Below are 18,086 nucleotides of genomic sequence, written 5' to 3' on the forward strand. Positions count from 1 at the left end.
TTGACGGACTCATCTCACGTTAGCCCACACGCCACCAGACCCCTTACTTGCTCTCTGTTTGATACTGTTTTCTCACACTCTTTCCTTATCATGCCTCATTGCCCTACCCCCCATCCTAGGCCAAGACCTTTTAGCCAAATTCAAAGATTCTATCACCTTTTTCTGCCTTCCTCAACCAGAGTCCCTCCTACTCCTTTGCGCTAGTCTGGCCCCTGAGCCCTCTCCCCAGTACCCACTTCCCACCTCTCTTGTAAACCCAATAGTATGGGACACCACCACCCCTTCCCTAGCTGCTCACCGTGACCCCATCAAAATCCAGTTAAAAGACCCCTCTAAATTTCTCAATGTGCCCCAATATCCCATCTCCCTAACCCACCAAAAAGGCTCACAGCCAGTCACAAGCTCTGCTCACGCAGTCTTCTTAGGCCAACACATTTTCCATATAACACCCCCATCCTCTTGGTTAAAATATCAGATGGCTCATACCAACTCATCCAAGACCTCCAAGCCATCAATCAGGCCATCCTTCCTATTCATCCCATAGTCCCTAACCCCTATACACTTCTCTCTCTCATTCCCTCCAACACCACCCACTACACTGCTATTGACCTGAAAGATGCCTTTTTAACTATTCCCCTTCACCCTGATTCCCAAAACCTCTTTGCTTTTACCTGGACTGACCCTGACACCCTCCAGTCACAACAACTCACCTGGACTGTCCTCCCTCAAGTCTTCAGAGATAGCCCTCATTTCTTTAGACAAGTTTTAGCTTGAAATCTCACCTCCTTAAACCTTTCCCCCAGCTGTCTTCTTCATTACGTGGACAAACTTCTCCTTTGCAGCCCCTCTCTAGAAGACTCTCAAACCCACACAGTCTCTCTCTTAAACTTTCTTGCCACCAAAGGGTATAGAGTCTCCCCCTCCAAAGCTCAATTTTCCAGCTCCATAGTAACTTACCTAAGAGTTCAACTTTACTCTGGGGACCAGGCTATGACCCTGCCCAAGAGGCACTAATAGATAATCTGCCCCCGCCCCACCAAAAGGAAACTCCTTTCCTTCCTAGGACTAGCAGGTTTTTTTAGAATATGGATTCCCAACTTTGCCCTCCTAGCTCACCCCCTGTATGAAGCAGCCAAAGGCCCCCTCAATGAGCCCCTAAATCCCTCGCATAACATATTCCCCATCTTTTGCAAACTTCAAACTGCTCTTGTCACTGCACCAGCTCTGTCCTTACCTGATATCTCCCAACCTTTCACTCTCTCCTTTTTTTTTTTTTTTTGAGAAGGAGTCTTGCTCTGTCGCCCAGGCTGGAGTGCGGTGGCGCAATCTTGGCTCACTGCAAACTCTGCCTCCCAGGTTCAAGCCATTCTCCTGCCTCAGCCTCCCAAATGGCTGGGACTACAGGCACCCGCCACCATGCCCGGCTAATTTTTTATATTTTTAGTAGAGATGGGGTTTCACTGTGTTAGCCAGGATGGTCTTGATCTCCTGACCTCATGATCCACCCGCCTCGGCCTCCCAAAGTGCTGGGATTACAGGTGTGAGCTGCCGCGCCCGGCCCAACCTTTCACTCTCTATACTGCTGAAAGCTGAGGAATAGCCCTTGGTGTCTTAGGGCAACAGAAAGGAGACCCTCCTTCCTTTGCCCCTGTAGCCTACCTCTCTAAACAATTAGACAACACAGTCGGAGGATGGCCAACCTGTCTTAGAGCGCTAGCAGCAGCAGCCGCTTTAGCTCTAGAAAGCAGGAAACTAACATTTAGTCAAAATACCACCATCTATAGTCCTCATAATCTACAGGATCTCCTCTCCTCCTGAGCATTAGGCTCCCTTCCTCCTTCCCAGATTCAGTTACTTCATGCCCTCCTTTGTTACGGGAAGTCAGGGACCCTGAATGGAGGGACTGGCTGGAGCCGAGGCAGAAGAACATAAATTGTGAAGATTTCGTGGACATTTATCAGTTCCTAAAATTAATACTTTTATAATTTCTTATGCCTGTCTTTACTGCAGTCTCTGAACATAAATTGTGAAGATTTCATGGACATTTATCAGTTCCCAAAATTAATACTTTTATAATTTCTTATGCCTGTCTTTACTGCAGTCTCTGAACATAAATTGTGAAGATTTCATGGACATTTATCACCTCCCCAATCAATACTCATAATTTCTTATGCCTGTCTTTACTTTAATCTCTTATTCCTGTTATCTTCATAAGCTGAGAATGTATGTCACCTCAGGACCACTATTGTACAAATTGATTGTAAAATATGTGTGTTTGAATAATATGAAATCAGCGCACCCTGAAAAAGAACAGAATAACAGTGATTTTCAGGGAACAAGGAAAGATAACCATAAGGTCTAACTGCCTGTGGGGTCGGGCAGAACAGAGCCATATTTTTCTTCTTGCAGAGAGCCTCTAGACAGACATATGAGTAGGAGAATTATTGCCGAATTCTTTTCCCAGCAAGAAATATTAATAATTGAGACCCTGGGGAAAGAATGCATTCCTGGGGGTAGGTCTATAGATGGCTGCTCTGGGAGTGTCTGTCTTATGCGGTTGAGATAAGGACTGAAATACACCCTGGTCTCCTGCAGTACCCTCAGGCTTACTAGGATTGGGAAATTCCAGCCTGGTAAATTCTAGTCAGACCGGTTGTCTGCACTCAAACCCTGTTTCCTGTTAAGATGTTTATCAAGACAATGTATGAACAGCGGGACATAGGCCCTCATCAGTAATTCTAATTTTGCCTTGCCTTGTGACCTTTATTGCCCTTTGAAGCATGTGATCTTTGTGACTTACTCCCTGTTCATATACCCCCTCCCCTTTTAAAATCCCTAATAAAAACTTGCTGGTTTTGTGGCTCAGGGTTGCCATCACTGTGTCCTACCAATATGTGATGACACCCCCGGAGGCCCAGCTGTAAAATTTCTCTCTTTGTATTCTTTCACTTTATTTCTCAGACCGGCCGACACTTAGGGAAAATGGAAAGAACCTACATTGAAATATCGGGAGCTGGTTCCCCCGATACTCTTTATCAAAAATCCCAAATTCAGTCTTGCCAAAAGTGCTCACCTCACCCAGCATCCTTACTCCCTGTATCTTCTTCCCCTCCTACTCATTCTTGCACTGACATCTGAGATCACCTGCAGCCATACTTTCCCAACATTTCCTCCAAGCCTCTCACCAACCCTGATGACCAGCTATTTATAGATGGCTCCTCTTCCTGTCCCACTTGCTCCCCCAAAATTGCTGGGTATGCAGTTGTTTCCCTTGACCAAGTAACTGAAGCTAAGCCCCTACCTCCAGGAACCTCCTCTCAAAAAGCTGAACTCATAGCTCTCACCAGAGCCCTAACCGTTTCCAAAGGCAGACGAGTCAACATTTACACAGACTCCAAATATGCCTATCACATTCTTCATTCCCATGCCACCATCTGGCAAGAGATGGGATTTCTCACTGCCAAAGGGACCCCTATCACTAACGGCTCCCTTATTTACCAACTCCTTCAGGCCACTAGGATTACTCAGACTTACTAGGCTTACATCTCCCAACTGAGGCAGGAGTTATACACTGTCAGGGACATCAAATGGGACAGATAAAATCTCAGGAGGGAACATAAAGGCTGATGAGGCAGCAAAAGAAGCCTCCCTTTCTTCCGCTCCTGCCTCCCTCCTCCTCATTACCCCTGCAATCCAACCTCAATACTCCCCTACTGAGAAGGCCTTATTACTGCAACAAGGAACCTTCCTCCAGGGGGACTGCCTAGTTAAGGACCAGAAGCTAGTTCTTCCCCAGGGACAAACTGACAAAATCCTGACATCCCTCCACCAATCCTTCCATATTGGTGCATGTCCCCTGTATCTCCTCCTCCACCCATATTTCTTCTTCCCTCACCTATTCACCTCACTAAAAAACATAACTTCAAATTGTCGTATATGCTCTGTCACCTCCTCTCAAGGAGCCCTCCATTCCCCATCTATTCCTGCACACCAGCTAAGAGGAATACTCCCAGGGGAACACTGGCAAATAGACTTCACCCACATGCCTCCTGTCAAAAACACAAGATTCCTTCTCACTCTTATAGACACCTTCTCTGGGTGGGTGGAGGCATTTCCTACCTCTTCAGAAAAAGCCGCAGTAGTCTCCCAGATCCTCATCACAGAAATCATCCCTAGGTTTAGTCTCCCTTGCTCCATTCAATCAGACAATGGCCCTGCCTTCATTTCCCAAATTACCCAACAGGTCTCCCAGCCCCTTGGCGTCCACTGGTGCCTCCATATCCCATATTGACCCCAGTCATTAGGAAAAGTCGAAAGGGCAAATGGAATCCTTAAAACTCAGTTGACCAAACTCACTTGAGAAGTCCAGAGGCCCTGGACTTCCCTCCTACCCATAGTTCTAGCCCGCATCAGAGCCAGCCCAAAAGCACCCTCCTTCCTCAGCCCATTTGAATTAATGTATGGATGCCCTTTCCTCTTACAAAACAGGCCTCCTTCTGATTTTCAGTTAGGAGAATACCTCCCAACACTCTCCCTCATCTGCCATCTCCTCCGCAAACAGGCAGACCAGGCCCTCCCAAAACTGAATAAAGTCCCCACTGACCACAGCCTCCTACCAGGAGAACATGTTTTCCTAAAAGCCCTTAACCCAACCAGCCTTTAACCAAAAGGGGAAGGCCCTTTCCAGGTCATCCTTACAACCCCTACTGCAGCCAAACTCTCAGGACATACCTCCTGGTATCACCTTTCCAGGTTAAAGAGAGCTCCCACCTCCAATCTACTGACCTGCACTTCACCAACTTCTAATCGGTATTCCAGCACATTCCTCGGGCCAAACTGAGTCTGCCTCACATCCATCCCAGAAGAAACTTCACATCAGTAAATCCATCCATCTCAAACAGGTTTAAACTACTATTACAACTAGCCTCCTTTAATGGAAACACTCTATTACACCTTAATTGCAGGCATTATAGTACTTACCCTGTATAGTGTAATTCCTTTCGATTGGAATACCAGCCAAAAACCCTCCCTCACTTTAGCCTTCTGCCTAATTGTTATCCGTATAGCAGGAATCACAATCACTAACAAACAAACATTCCCACATCCTCCCTAGATGCCCTGCTTTTGTCTATCCTGCTGCTTCACTCTCTTCCTCACTCCCTCTCACAAGATATTTCCTGGTTCCACCCATGGAACAACACCCTGGAAGCCTTTTTTGAGTGGATAACCGACCTTTTCTTCCAAGGCTCTCTATGGCTTCACTCTGGTGAAACCGAACTATTTACTTTTCTGCTCACTCTCTCCCTTTCTAACCCATCTCAGAATCAATACCCCAACCCTTCTTTCAGCCCAACCAATACCTATAACCCCTGAACACCTATACAGAACACTTAATCTCACACACTCCTTACTAAAAAACTCCAATTCCTCCCTGGCAAGAGACTGCTGGCTCTGCGTATCCCTCCTCTCCACAACATACAATGCAATCCCTGCCTCAGCCTATAACTGGACTTCCACCCAAGTAACCTACCATCCCGAAATCCTCATTAACAGCCGCCTCGAACTCGACATGCCGGCATTAACAGAAATCTCCCCCCACTTAGCTAGAGAGTTCTGGCTGTTACAAACTTACATCCCTACTTACGCAACGTATCCCCCTACCACAGCCATGATAAACCCATATTAGGAGCCATAACAACCCACACAATCTTATCCTATGCAGCACCACTGTGCGTCCAATGACATCTACCCTCTGGCATTCCCCTCGGCAACCTGAATTCCAAACTGTGCAACTATACCCTACAACTCAAACCTTCCACTGAACATACTACTCTCAAAGCTGCCAACAATAAAGACAGGCTTCATTTCTCTAGCCCCCCTGGCCCTTGACACCTCCCACCTCCTTAATAAAAATTCAGAGTACTGTAACGGCCGACACTTCCCCTGTTTATCCCTCTTCCCTTGGCTGCCCTCTCCATGCACCATCCCTGCACCCATCACCTGCGACTGTCTCCTTATCCCAACATTCAACAACACTCCCACATGGATCTTAGTGGACACAAAATGCTTCCTTTTACACAAGGAAAAAGAACCCAAAAGCCTCCCGGACTAAACCAAACACCCCTTTACAACCACTTACAGCAGCAGCCCTAGCCAGGACCCTAGGAGTATGGATGCATGAGAATAACAAAATAATACATCTTTTTAGCACACACAATCAGTTCTGTCTACCAAGCTAAGGTATACTTTTCCTATGTGGTACCTCAACTTATATTTGCCTCCCTTCTAACTGGATGGGCACCTGCACCCTGGTTTTCCTCAGTCCAAAAATCAATGTTGCCCAGGAGACCAACCCCTACCAATACCCCTATCCGACACCGCCGTGCTATACAATTCATACCTCTATTAGTAGCCCTTGGAATAACTACAGGAGTTGGAACTGGGATTATGGGATTAACCACCTCCATTTCCTATTGCCAGTCCCTCTCCAAAGACCTCACAGATAGCTTGGAAGAGATAGCCAAATACTCTCCAATCACAAATAGATTCTTTAGCGGTGGTGGTTCTTCAAAACCGCAGAGGCTTACACCTACTCACAGCCGAAAAAGAAGGGCTATGCCTTTTTCTAGATGAACAGTGTTGCTTTTATCTTAACCAATCTGGCTTAGTGTAAGATGCTGTAAAAATATAAAGGACCGAGCACAAAAAATTAAAGACAACATCCTGCGATGGCCAGCGTGGCCCTCCCAGTCCTTTAGTAGCTGGTTTCCATGGCTAATGCCTGTCCTAGGCCCAGCCATAACCATTCATCTTTTTCTAGCATTCAGCCCTTGTCTCCTATGCCTTCTCACCCAGTTTTTACAGGACCCTATCAGCGCTTTCACCCACGGGACAATACAAAATATGATGCTGCTCCAGGAATACCAGAGGCTCCAAGAACAGCAGTCCCTACCGTCCAGCCTTCCCCCACAACTGTCGCCCTCTCCCAGTAAGAAGCAGCCAGATGATAACAGCACCCCTCTTCCATTACCTATTAAAAGTCTGGCATGTTAGGGACAACTGCCCCGAGAAAGCTTCTTTGTGCTGCCCACCCCTCCCCCAATGCTCTGCAATTCTTCTCCATGCCGCCCACCCTTCCCCAAGCCTCTTTACATTTCTAAGCCCTTATGTAGTCGCTGCGGTGAAGCCAACAGACTTCACTTATCAGACCTTGCTGCAATAAGCAAACCCCAATTACAAACCATCCAGATCGCACAGGGGGAGGTTGTGGGAAGCAAAAACAAACTTTACTACACCCTCCTGTAATAAATGTCACAAGGTGATATGTGGCAAAATTAACCAGCAAACAACCCTGGGATGCAACCATACCAAAAAACTCCCTCAAACTTCCCTCCCCAATATAAACCCCTCATTCTGTAAGCATGGTGCTGCTTCCCTTGACTATTAAGGGGGCAGCAGACAGGTTAATAAAAACTTGCTCACCTGACTTTGGGTCTATTTTTCCTTTCTCTCGGCTGATCTTACAGATATCTTTTTATCTCTCTCTACATTCACTTGGTGATCACACAATTAGGCTCATCACTTTAAGTGGCATCCATTTTTTTTTTTATTGTTTGTTTGGTTTGAGATGGAGTTTCGCTCGTCGCCCAAGCTGGAGCGCAGTGGCACGATCTTGGCTCACTGCAGCCTCTGCCTCCCAGGTTCAAGCGATTCTCCCGCCTCAGCCTCCCAAGTAGCTGGGATTACAGGCATGCACGACTATGCCCCGCTAATTTTTGTATTTTTAGTACAGACGGGTTTTCACCATGTTGGCCAGGCTGGTCTCGAACTCCAGACCTCAGGTGATCTGCCCGCTTCGGCCTCCCAAAGTGCAGGGATTACAGGCGTGAGCCACTGCGCCTGGGCAGCATCCGTATATTTCCACTACCAATTTCTTATCTGAAGCCTGAACCCCTCCCATAAATTCTATGCTCTAATATCTAACTGCCTACTCAGGTTAGCATCTAAAATGCTGTGTATTAGATGTCTCAAATTTAATTCAACTCCTATATTCTTCCCCAACAGAGTTCTACTGGAAGCCTTTTCTTTTTCTTTTTTTCTTTTTTTTTGAGACAGAGTCTTGCACTGTCGCCCCAGCTGAGTGCAGTGGTGCGATCTCAGCTCCCTGCAACCTCCGCCTCTCAGGTTCAAGCGATTCTCCTGCCTCAGCCTCCCAAGTAGTTGGTATTACAGGTCCCGCCACCACACCCAGCTAATTTTTTGTATTTTTAGTAGAGATGGGGTTTCACTATGTTGGTCAGGCTGATCTCAAACTCCTGACCTCGTGATCCGCCTGCCTCAGCCTCCTAAAGTCCTGGGATTACAGGTGTGAGCCGCTGTGCTCGGCCAGAAACCTTTTCTTTCTTAGTAAACAACAAATCCATTCTTGCTGAGGCCAAAATCCTTGGAGTCATCTGATTTTAATTGCTTTCCCATATACCAGCAATCATCAAGTAGAATCTGAAATTTAAAACAAAATACTGAAACTGCCTTTGCAAAAATCATAACTGAGAAAAATATTACAATGAAAGAGATCCATCTTGCTTCTAACCCTCAGGCTGTCATTGTTCATTCCTGGGCCTAGGTTGAACTAACTTTGGGAGGAACTTAGTTTATAGTTTAGCTTTGAAACAAAGACAACAACCCTTTCCCAAAACAAGCCTCCTTCCTTCCTGGAGACTAGACTGCCTTTGCAGGACTAACAAATTAGCAACAGGATTAGAAATTACGGTTTAGGAGCCATACTGCTGGAGGCTGCAAGATTCTAAACCTCTCCAAATTGCTCCTAGGGATAACATCACTATCGCAAAACCTAAGATCAGTGCTTGAGATATTTTGCAGACACTGCACTTGATTCATCAGCTGGCACCAATCAGATCGATAAACTGGCTCATCTGGTCTTGTGGCCCCCACCCAGGAACTGACTTAGCAGTGACAAGAGGACAGCTTTGACTCCCATCTCTGACCCGACCAATCAGAACTCCCAACTCACTGGCCCCCTACTCAGCAAATTTTTTTTTTTTTTTTTTTTTGGAGACAGAGTTTCACTCTGTCGCCCACGGTGGAGTACAGTGGCATGATGTCGGCTCACTACAACCTCTACCCCCTGGGTTCAAGCAATTCTCCTGCCTCAGCCTCCCGAGTAGCTGGGACTACAGGCGCATGCTGCCATGCCCAGCTAATTTTTTGTATTTTAGTAGAGACGTGGTTTCACCGTGTTGCGCAGGCTGTTCTCGAACTCCTGAACTCAGGCAATCCGCCCGCCTTGGCCTCCCAAAGTGCTAGGATTACAGGCGTGAGCCACCACGCCAGGCAGCAAATTATTCTTAAAAACTCCAATTCTTGAATTCTCGGGGAGACCGATTGGAGTAATAATAAAACTCTGGGCCAGACACGGTGGCTCACACCTGTAGTCCCAGCACTTTGGGAGGCTGAAGCAGGTGGATCACCTGAGGTCAGGAGTTCAAGAACCAGACTGGCCAACATGGCGAAGCCCCATCTCTACTAAAAATACAAAAATTAGCTGGTGTGGTGGCGTGTGCCTGTAATCCCAGCTACTCTGGAGGCTGAGGCAGGAGAATCGCTTGAACCCAGGAGGTGGAGGTTACAGTGAGCCAAGATCACGCCACTGCACTCCAGCCTGGGTGACAGAGGGAGACTCCATCTCAAAAAAAAAAAAAAAAAAAAAAGTGGGACGTTTGAGAGGTGATGAGGTCATTAGGGTTCTGCTGTAATGAATGGATGATAGCCCTTATAAAATGGCTCAGGGGAACTAGCTAGCTCCCTTTCCATCTCTTACACCATGTGAGGACACATGTGTTCCTGCCCTCCAGAGGATGCAGCATTCCAGTAGCCATCTGGGAAGCAGAGACTGAGCCCTTACCAGACAACACACCTATTGGCACTTTGCTCTTGGACTTCCCAGCCTCCAGAACTGGGAGGAATAAATTCTGTTCTTTATAAACTACCCAGTCTCAGATATTTTATTATAGCAGCACAAATAATAAAAAAGTAATTAATTATTTTTTTTAAATGCCTCTCCATCCTAGGAAGCCTAGCCAAGGTCCTGCTATCCTATAGGTTTCAGTGACTTTCTCTCTTCTTGCGATCCCCAAAATGTCCTGAGGTTCCTGGGCCTGTGCGAAGTGACCGTCCCTTACACATTGCAAGGGAAACATGTGAGGGAATCTTGTGTACAAGATACAAAGCCAGCTTTTTCCTTCAAGGGGCCGTATTGGCTCCATGGAGTCAATCTTAGTTCCTAAAAGTTGTGTGATTATATCTGAAAATATGACATTTCAGTCAAAGCTTTGGTAACATGACTAATGTTTCCAATTGTGTCTTGGTACAAAGAGAGCAGATTCTTACTGAACTTATGCAAATAATTATATTGCCATGAAAATGAAAATACTAATAGTTTCTGAATTCTGCAGGGATAAAGTAGGAAGAAAAGATAAATGTTTACATTCTTTGTACAAAATTATAACTTACCAAATTGCTGTAAGCAATAGATAGCTTAGGAGAAAAGAAAATGGTATTCACATTATAATGATACTGATAAGGAAATTTTGTTATTTCAAGACATACAATATTTTAAGATAATAACTAGAATTATGACTAATACTATGGTATCAGGACTATCAGATTTCTAGGAACTTTATGTAATTTCTTGAACACTAGTACTAAATATACCCAAAAATGTATGACTTAAAGAAGGTAAAACATCACTTTTCATTTGATAATACTTCCTATGCAAATTTAACATATCAAATAAGCTTAATTATTTTAATATCTTCCCTAAGGAGGGAAAAAAATTCTTTGAGATAATGTAGGGGCCCTTGGAACATTCCAAAGTAATTTCAAGGTCAAAAGAACTTAATTTAGAAGTTGATTTTGGGAAGTTGTAAAAAATGTCAAAAGGTTTAAAATACTCAAATAGTACCACTGGTCACTGTGAAATATTTAGTTACACAAAGAGGCTGGGTGCGGTGGCTCACCCCTGTAATCTCCGCACTTTGGGACGCTGAGGTGGGAGGATCCCCTGAAGTCAGGAGTTCGAGACCAGCCTGACCAACATGGTGAAAACCCTGTCTCTACGAAAAATACAAAAATTAGCCGGGCATGGGGGCACGAGCCTGTAATCCCAGCTACTCAGGAGGCTGAGGCAGAACAATCACTTGAACCCAGGAGGCGAAGGTTGCAGTGAGCTGAGATCGCGCCACTGAACTCCAGCCTGGGCAACAGAATGACACTCAGTCATACAAAGAGTCAAAAGATTTTAAAGACAAAGACAGAAAGTTACAGAGTTGTCGGGAAAACATCCACTCTTTTAATAGAGAGGACTCAGTTTTCTTAAGTAATGAAAGACCTGATAAAATACAAGATCAAGTACAGGAAACTATTTTGATAAAACACAAAATCTTTCTTTGGCAGATTACTTAAAAGGTGAAGAAAAACCTCTTATAATTTTTTCCTTCCTTCCTTCCTTCCCTCCTCCTCCTTCCCGCTCCCTCCCTCTCTTCCTTTCCTTTCCTTTTTCCTTTCCTTTCCTTTCCCTCTCTTTCTCTTTCTTTCCTTTTTTTTTTTTTGACAGAGTCTCACTCTATCGCTCAGGCTACAGTGCAGTGGCACGATCTTGGCTCACTGCAACCTCTGCCTCCGGATTCAAGTGATTCTTCTGCCTCAGCCTCCCTAGTAGCTGGGACTACAGGTGTGTGCCACCACACCCAGCTAATTTTTGTACGTATAGTAGAGATGGGGTTTCACCATATTGGCCAGGCTTGTCTCGAACTCCTGACCTCAAGTGATCTGCCCGCCTGGGCCTCCCAAAGTGCTAGGGTTATAAGCATGATCCACTGCACTCAGCCACAATTTCTTCTTACTTCAGAATTCTAAACGCTAGGCATGGTGGCTCACAACATGCTAACCAGCCTGGGAAGCATAGCAAGACCCTGTATCTACAAAAAATAAATTGGCTGGGTGTGGTGGCTCACGCCTGTAATCCCAGCACTTTGGGAGGCTGAGGCGGGCAGATCACGAGGTCAGGAGATCGAGAACATCCTGGCTAACACGGTGAAACCCCGTCTCTACTAAAAATACAAAAAATTATCCGGGCGTGGTGGCGGGCGCCTGTAGTCCCAGCTACTCGGGAGGCTGAGGCAGGAGAATGGCGTGAACCCAGGAGGCGGAGGTTGCAGTGAGCTGAGATCACGCCATTGCACTCCAGCCTGGGCGACAGGGTGAGACTCCATCTCAAAAAATAAAAAAATAAAAAAAAATTATTCGAGAATGGTGGCATATGCCTATAGTCATAATTACTTGGGAGACTAAGACAGGAGGATTGCTTGAACCAGAAGTTTGAGGTTACAGTGACCTATGATTGCACCACTGCACTCCAGCCTGGGTGACAGAACAACACTCCATCATTGATTGATTGATTGATTCTGTTGCCCAGGTTGGAGTGCAATGATGCCACCTTGGCTCACTGTAAACTCCGCCTCCCAAATTCCAGTGATTCTCCTGCTTTAGCCTCCAAAGTAGCTGGAATTACCGACGTGCACCACCACGCCCGGATAATTTTTGTTTTTAGTACTCCTGACCTCGTGATCCGCCCGCCTTGGCTCCCGAAGTGCTGGGATTACAGGCATGAGCCACTGTGCCCAGCCAATATTTATTTATTTTATTATATTTTATTATTATTATTATTATTATTATTATTGTTATTTTGAGACAGAGTCTCTCTCGCCCAGGCTGGAGTGCAGTGGCGTGATCTCGGCTCACTGCAAGCTCTGCCTCCCAGGTTCACGCCATTCTCCTGCCTCAGCATCCCGATTAGCTAGGACTACAGGAGCCTGCCACCACATCCGGCTAATTTTTTGTATTTTTAGTAGAGACAGGGTTTCACCATGTTAGCCGGGATGGTCTCGATCTCCTGACCTTGTCATCTGCCCACCTTGGCCTCCCAAAGTGCTGGGATTATGGGCGTGAGCCACTGCGCCTGGCCAATATTTTTTTAAAGATGGGGTGTTGGCTGGGCTCGGTGGCTCACGTCTCTAATCCTAGCACTCTGGGAAGCTGAGGCGGTGTATCACCTGAGGTCAGGAGTTCGAGACCAGCCTGGCCAACATGGTGAAACCCCATCTCTACTAAAGATATAAAAAATTAGCCTGGCGTGGTGGCGCATGCCTGTAATCCCAGCTACTCGGGAGGCTGAGGCAGGAGAACTGCTTGAACCCGGGATGTGGAGGTTGCAGTGAGCTGAGATCATGCCACCGCACTCCAGCCTGGGCAACAGAGTGAGACTCTGTCTCAAAAAAAAAAAAATTAGCTTGGCACAGTGGCACACGCCTGTAGTCCCAGCCAGCTAGCCAGGAGACTGAGGTGGGAGGATCAATTGGGTCCTGGAGGTCAAGGCTGCAGTGAGCTGTGATTGCACCACTGCACTCCAGTCTGGGTGAGATACGTTAAGATCCTATCTCAAACAAAACAAAACAAAACACCTCCCCTAAACCCACAAACTTTCCAACTGGGGCCACTATAATTCTAATTTTTTTTTTTTTTTGAGACTGCATATCACTCTTGTTGCCCAGGCTGGAGTGCAACAGCACGATCTTGGCTCACTGCAACCTCGCCTCCCGGGTTCAAGCAATTCTGCCTCAGCCTCCTGAGTAGCTGAAATTACAGGCATGTACCACCATGCCCAGCTAATTTTGTATTTTTAGTAGAGATGGAGTTTCAACATTTTAGTCAGGCTTGTCTCGAACTCCTGACCAGAGGTGGTCTACCTGCCTCGGCCTCCCAAAGTGCTGGGATTACAGGTGTGAGCCACCGCAACTAGGCATTATTTTTTATCATATGTACCCATATCTCTAGAAATGCACAGGTTCTGAGCAGGAGTCCCAGACTCCTTGGATTCAGATGAACCTATTATTTTCTGACTTCTTGAAACATTACCTACCTGAGACTTCCCGCAGAACCCAGGTTGAATCCAATCTGATGTCTGGCCCTAGTCTGAAGGAAAAATGCTCAAATAAACTCCTAAGTTGCCACAAGTTGTGAAAACTTGTATCTATCAAGGGGGTTTATCGATGCAGGTAGAAAAACAAGCACAATGGCTTCACCAGTGCCCCCACAGGTGGCTCATTGCTGCAGGGGCCACCCTCAGTGCCCTCCTTCAGATCCTCACTTCTGACAGGGCTACTATGAGATAAACTTAGGCATATATATTCAAATTTTAAAGTTTATTTGAGCAGACAAGGCAGCACCAGACCATAAGAAAACCTTCGTAAGGTGTTCATGGAAGCAAGACAAGTTTAAAATATATATATATATATGTATTTATTTATTTATATATTTATATTTAATCCCTGAATAGCTGGGATTACAGGCGTAAGCCACCAAGCCCGGCTATAAAATACATTGAATGCAGGGGCTGGGCACGGTGGCTCACACCTGTAATCCCAGCACTTGGGGAGGCCGAGGTGGGCGGATCACCTGGAGTTCGAGACCAGCCTGGCCAACATGGTGAAACGCTGTCACTACTAAAAATACAAAAATCAGCCAGGTGTGGTGGCACGCGCCTGTTGTACCAGCTACTCGGGAGGCTGAGGCAGAAGAATTGCTTGAACCTGGGAGTTGGAGGCTGCAGTGAGCTGAGACCACACCATTGCACTCCAGTCTGGGTAACAGAGTGAGACTGTCTCAAAAACAACAACAACAACAACAACAACAACTACAAAAAAAAAAAAAGGAAATCGAGGGAACATATGAACAAAATGAGAATATCAATAAAGAGATAGAAATTACTAAAACGAGGCCAGGAACAGTGGTTCATGCCTGTAATCCCAGGCATGATTACAAAAAAAAAAAAAATTAGCCAGGCATGGTGGCACACGTCTGTAATCCCAGCTACTCAGGAGACTAAGACAGGAGAACCACTTGAACCCATGAGGTGGAGGTTGCAGTGAGCCAAGATTCCTTCTGGTCAGCCTGGGCGACAGGAAAAAAAAAAAAAAAAAGCATCCATTAAAGGCTGGGTGCAGTGGCACATACTTGTAATCTTAGTATTTTGGGAGGCAGAGGCAGGATGATTGCTGAGGCCAGGAGTTTGAGAGCAGCCTGGGCAAGGTAGCAAGACCCCGTCTCTAAAAATTAGCTAGGCATCATGGTGTGTGCCTGTAGTCCCAGCTATTCAGCAGGCTGAGGTAGGAGGATCACTTGAGCCCAGGAGTTTGAGGCTGCAGTGAGCTACGATCACACCACTGCACTCCAGCCTCGGTGACAGAGGGATACCCTCTGTCTTTAAAAAAAAAAAAAAAAAAAAAAAAAGTCTGGGCACGATGGCTCACATCTATAATCCCAGCACTTTGGGAGGCCAGGGCAGGCAGATCACTTGAGGTCAAGACCAGCCTGGTCAACATAGTGCAACCCCATCTCTACTATGACATCAGTTAGGAAATAATTTTTTTTTGAGACGTAATCTCGCTCTGTCGCCCAGGCTGGAGTGCAGTGGCGTGATCTCAGCTCACTGCAACCTCCACCTCCTGGGTTCACGCCATTCTCCTGCCTCAGCCTCCCGAGTAGCTGGGACTATAGGCGCCCGCCACCACGCCCGGCTAACTTTTTGTATTTTTAGTAGAGATGGGGTTTCACCACGTTAGCCAGGATGGTCTCAATCTCCTGACCTCGTGATCTGCCCGCCTCAGCCTCCCAAAGTGCTGGGATTACAGGCGTGAACCACCACGCCCAGCCTAGGGAATACTATTAAAAACTGCCGTTGCTTACTAAATCTAAGAAACTCTTAAAATGCCACTATAATTCAATTTTTTAAACTTGTATTTTGAAATAATTTCACTCCCGGGCATGGTGGCTCACACCTGTAATCCCAGCACTTTGGGAGGCCGAGGTGGGCGGATCATCAGAGGCCAGGAGTTCAAGACCAGCCTGGCCAACATGGTGCAACCCCGTCTCTACTAAAAATAAAAAAAAATTAGGTAGGCCTGGTGGTGGGCGCCTGTAATCCCAGCTACTGGGGAGGCTGAGGCAGGAGAATCGCTTGAACCCGGGAGGTGGGGGTTGCAGTGAGCTGAGATCACACCACTGCACTGCAGCCTGGGTGACAGAGAGAGGCTCTGTCTCAAAAAAAAAAAAAAAAAAAAAGAACAAAAGTAAACTTGATAAAATAGTATCATTAAAGGAATGTCAGAGTGAAGGGTATATGGAAACTATACTGTTCTTGCAACTTTTGTGTAAGTTTGAAATTATTTCTATTTTTTTTTTTTTTTTGAGATGGGAGTCTTGCTCTGTTGCCCAGGCTGGGATGCAGTGGTACGATCTGGGCTCACCACAACCTCTGACTCCCGGGTTCAAGCGATTCTCCTGCCTCAGCCTCCTGAATAGCTGGGACTACAGGCACGCACTACCATGCCCGGCTAATTTTTTTGTATTTTTAGTAGAGATGGGGTTTCACAATGTCGGCCAGGCTGGTCTTGAACTCCTGACCTCAGGTGATCCATCCGCCTCAGCCTCCCAAAGTGCTGGGATTACAGGTGTGAGCCACAGTGCCCAGTCATGAAATTAGTCAAAATAAAAGTTTAAAAAACTGAATTACAGAAGAATTTTAAGAGTTTCTTAGATTTAGTAAGCAACAGCAGTTTTTAAAAGTATTTCCTAACTGATGTGCTGAGTCATTAAATTCTGGGTTTCCTCATTCCTCTTGTTAGTTGTGTACTCCTTTAGATGGAGTTGGTTTTATCTATGATGGATGCTGAAGGAGAATGGCACATGCATTCTCCAATCAAATAAAGCAAGCCGCTTTAATTAGCAATACTAGATATCTCCTGGGTTCCATGAGATTATGAGGCATACCCTCTAAGGGAATACTTATAAGAATTTATGGGGCAGGACTGTAATTCCTCTTATTCCTCCACTCTACAGCCTAATACTTCGCTGTTTTCAAGAATGCCTTCTGACTTTTACACCTTCATCCTCCTTTCATAGGAGTTATCTCTACTAACATGTAACAAGCATCTAGTGCCAAGCACCAGGTACTACACTGAAGGATACGACCATTCCTTCTCTCAAGAAACTTATGACCAGTAGGCAGGTTATAGACATAAACAAGTTTGCTAAATAACTACAATTTTTTTTTTTTTTTTGAGATGGAGTCTCACTCTGTCACCCAGGCGAGTGCAAGGGCATGATCTCGTCTCACCGCAACCTCCGCCTCCTGGGTTCAAGTGATTCAGCCTCCTGAGTAGGTGGGATTACAGGCACCTGCCACCATGCACAGCTAATTTCTGTATTTTTGGTAGAGATGGAGTCTCACCATGTTGGTCAGGCTGGTCTCGAACTCCTGACCTTGTGATCCGCCTGCCTCGGCATCCCAAAGTGTTGGGATTACAGGCGTGAGCCATTGCGCCCGGCCAAATTTTAGAGTTTTTTATTGAAAGTATAGAATGCTTCATGGATTTGTGTGTCAAACTTGTGCAGGGGCCATGATAATCTTTTGTGTATCATTCCAATTCTCACATATGTGTGGCTGAAGCAAGCACTGAATTATTTTAGACTCTGGAGAAAACAAAGTTTACTGAATTAAACTGAGATTCACTATGATGGAACCTGACAGCAACAGGACAACCCCATTATTTTCATTCTACTAAAATCCCCTTAAAATGAAACTATACACACACTTCATCTACAGTTGAATATACCTTCAACTTGGTATTCAAATACTAGGTTTAGAAAAATATTATTAGTACATAAACTTCAGGGGGAAATCATCTTAGTCAATAAGTACAGATTATTTAATTATTGTTCGACTTATGATTTTTCAACTTTACATGGTATAAAGCTGTTACAATTTCAATGTTCTTCAAATTTTGAATTTTGACTGACCTTTTCTTGTGTTACCAATGTGGTACACAAGACATTTAACACTTTATTTGAGACAGTCTCACACCATTGCCAGGCTGGAGTGCAGTGGCATGATTTCGGCTCACTGTAACCTCCACCTCCGGGGTTCAAGCAATTCTCCTGCCTCAGCCTCC

At 45.7% G+C, this 18,086-nt stretch overlaps 1 non-coding gene across 1 annotated transcript; it reads right to left on the reverse strand.

The window, feature by feature from the left end:
* Positions 1-17,484: 17,484 nt before the first annotated feature.
* On the reverse strand, positions 17,485-17,589 carry LOC115935651 (U6 spliceosomal RNA). Its single transcript, XR_004071275.1, has one exon. It is a non-coding gene; the product is annotated as a U6 spliceosomal RNA (small nuclear RNA).
* Positions 17,590-18,086: the final 497 nt, after the last annotated feature.

The sequence above is a fragment of the Gorilla gorilla genome, chromosome 7 (assembly GCF_029281585.2).
Source record: "Gorilla gorilla gorilla isolate KB3781 chromosome 7, NHGRI_mGorGor1-v2.1_pri, whole genome shotgun sequence".
Lineage (NCBI taxonomy): Eukaryota > Metazoa > Chordata > Mammalia > Primates > Hominidae > Gorilla > Gorilla gorilla.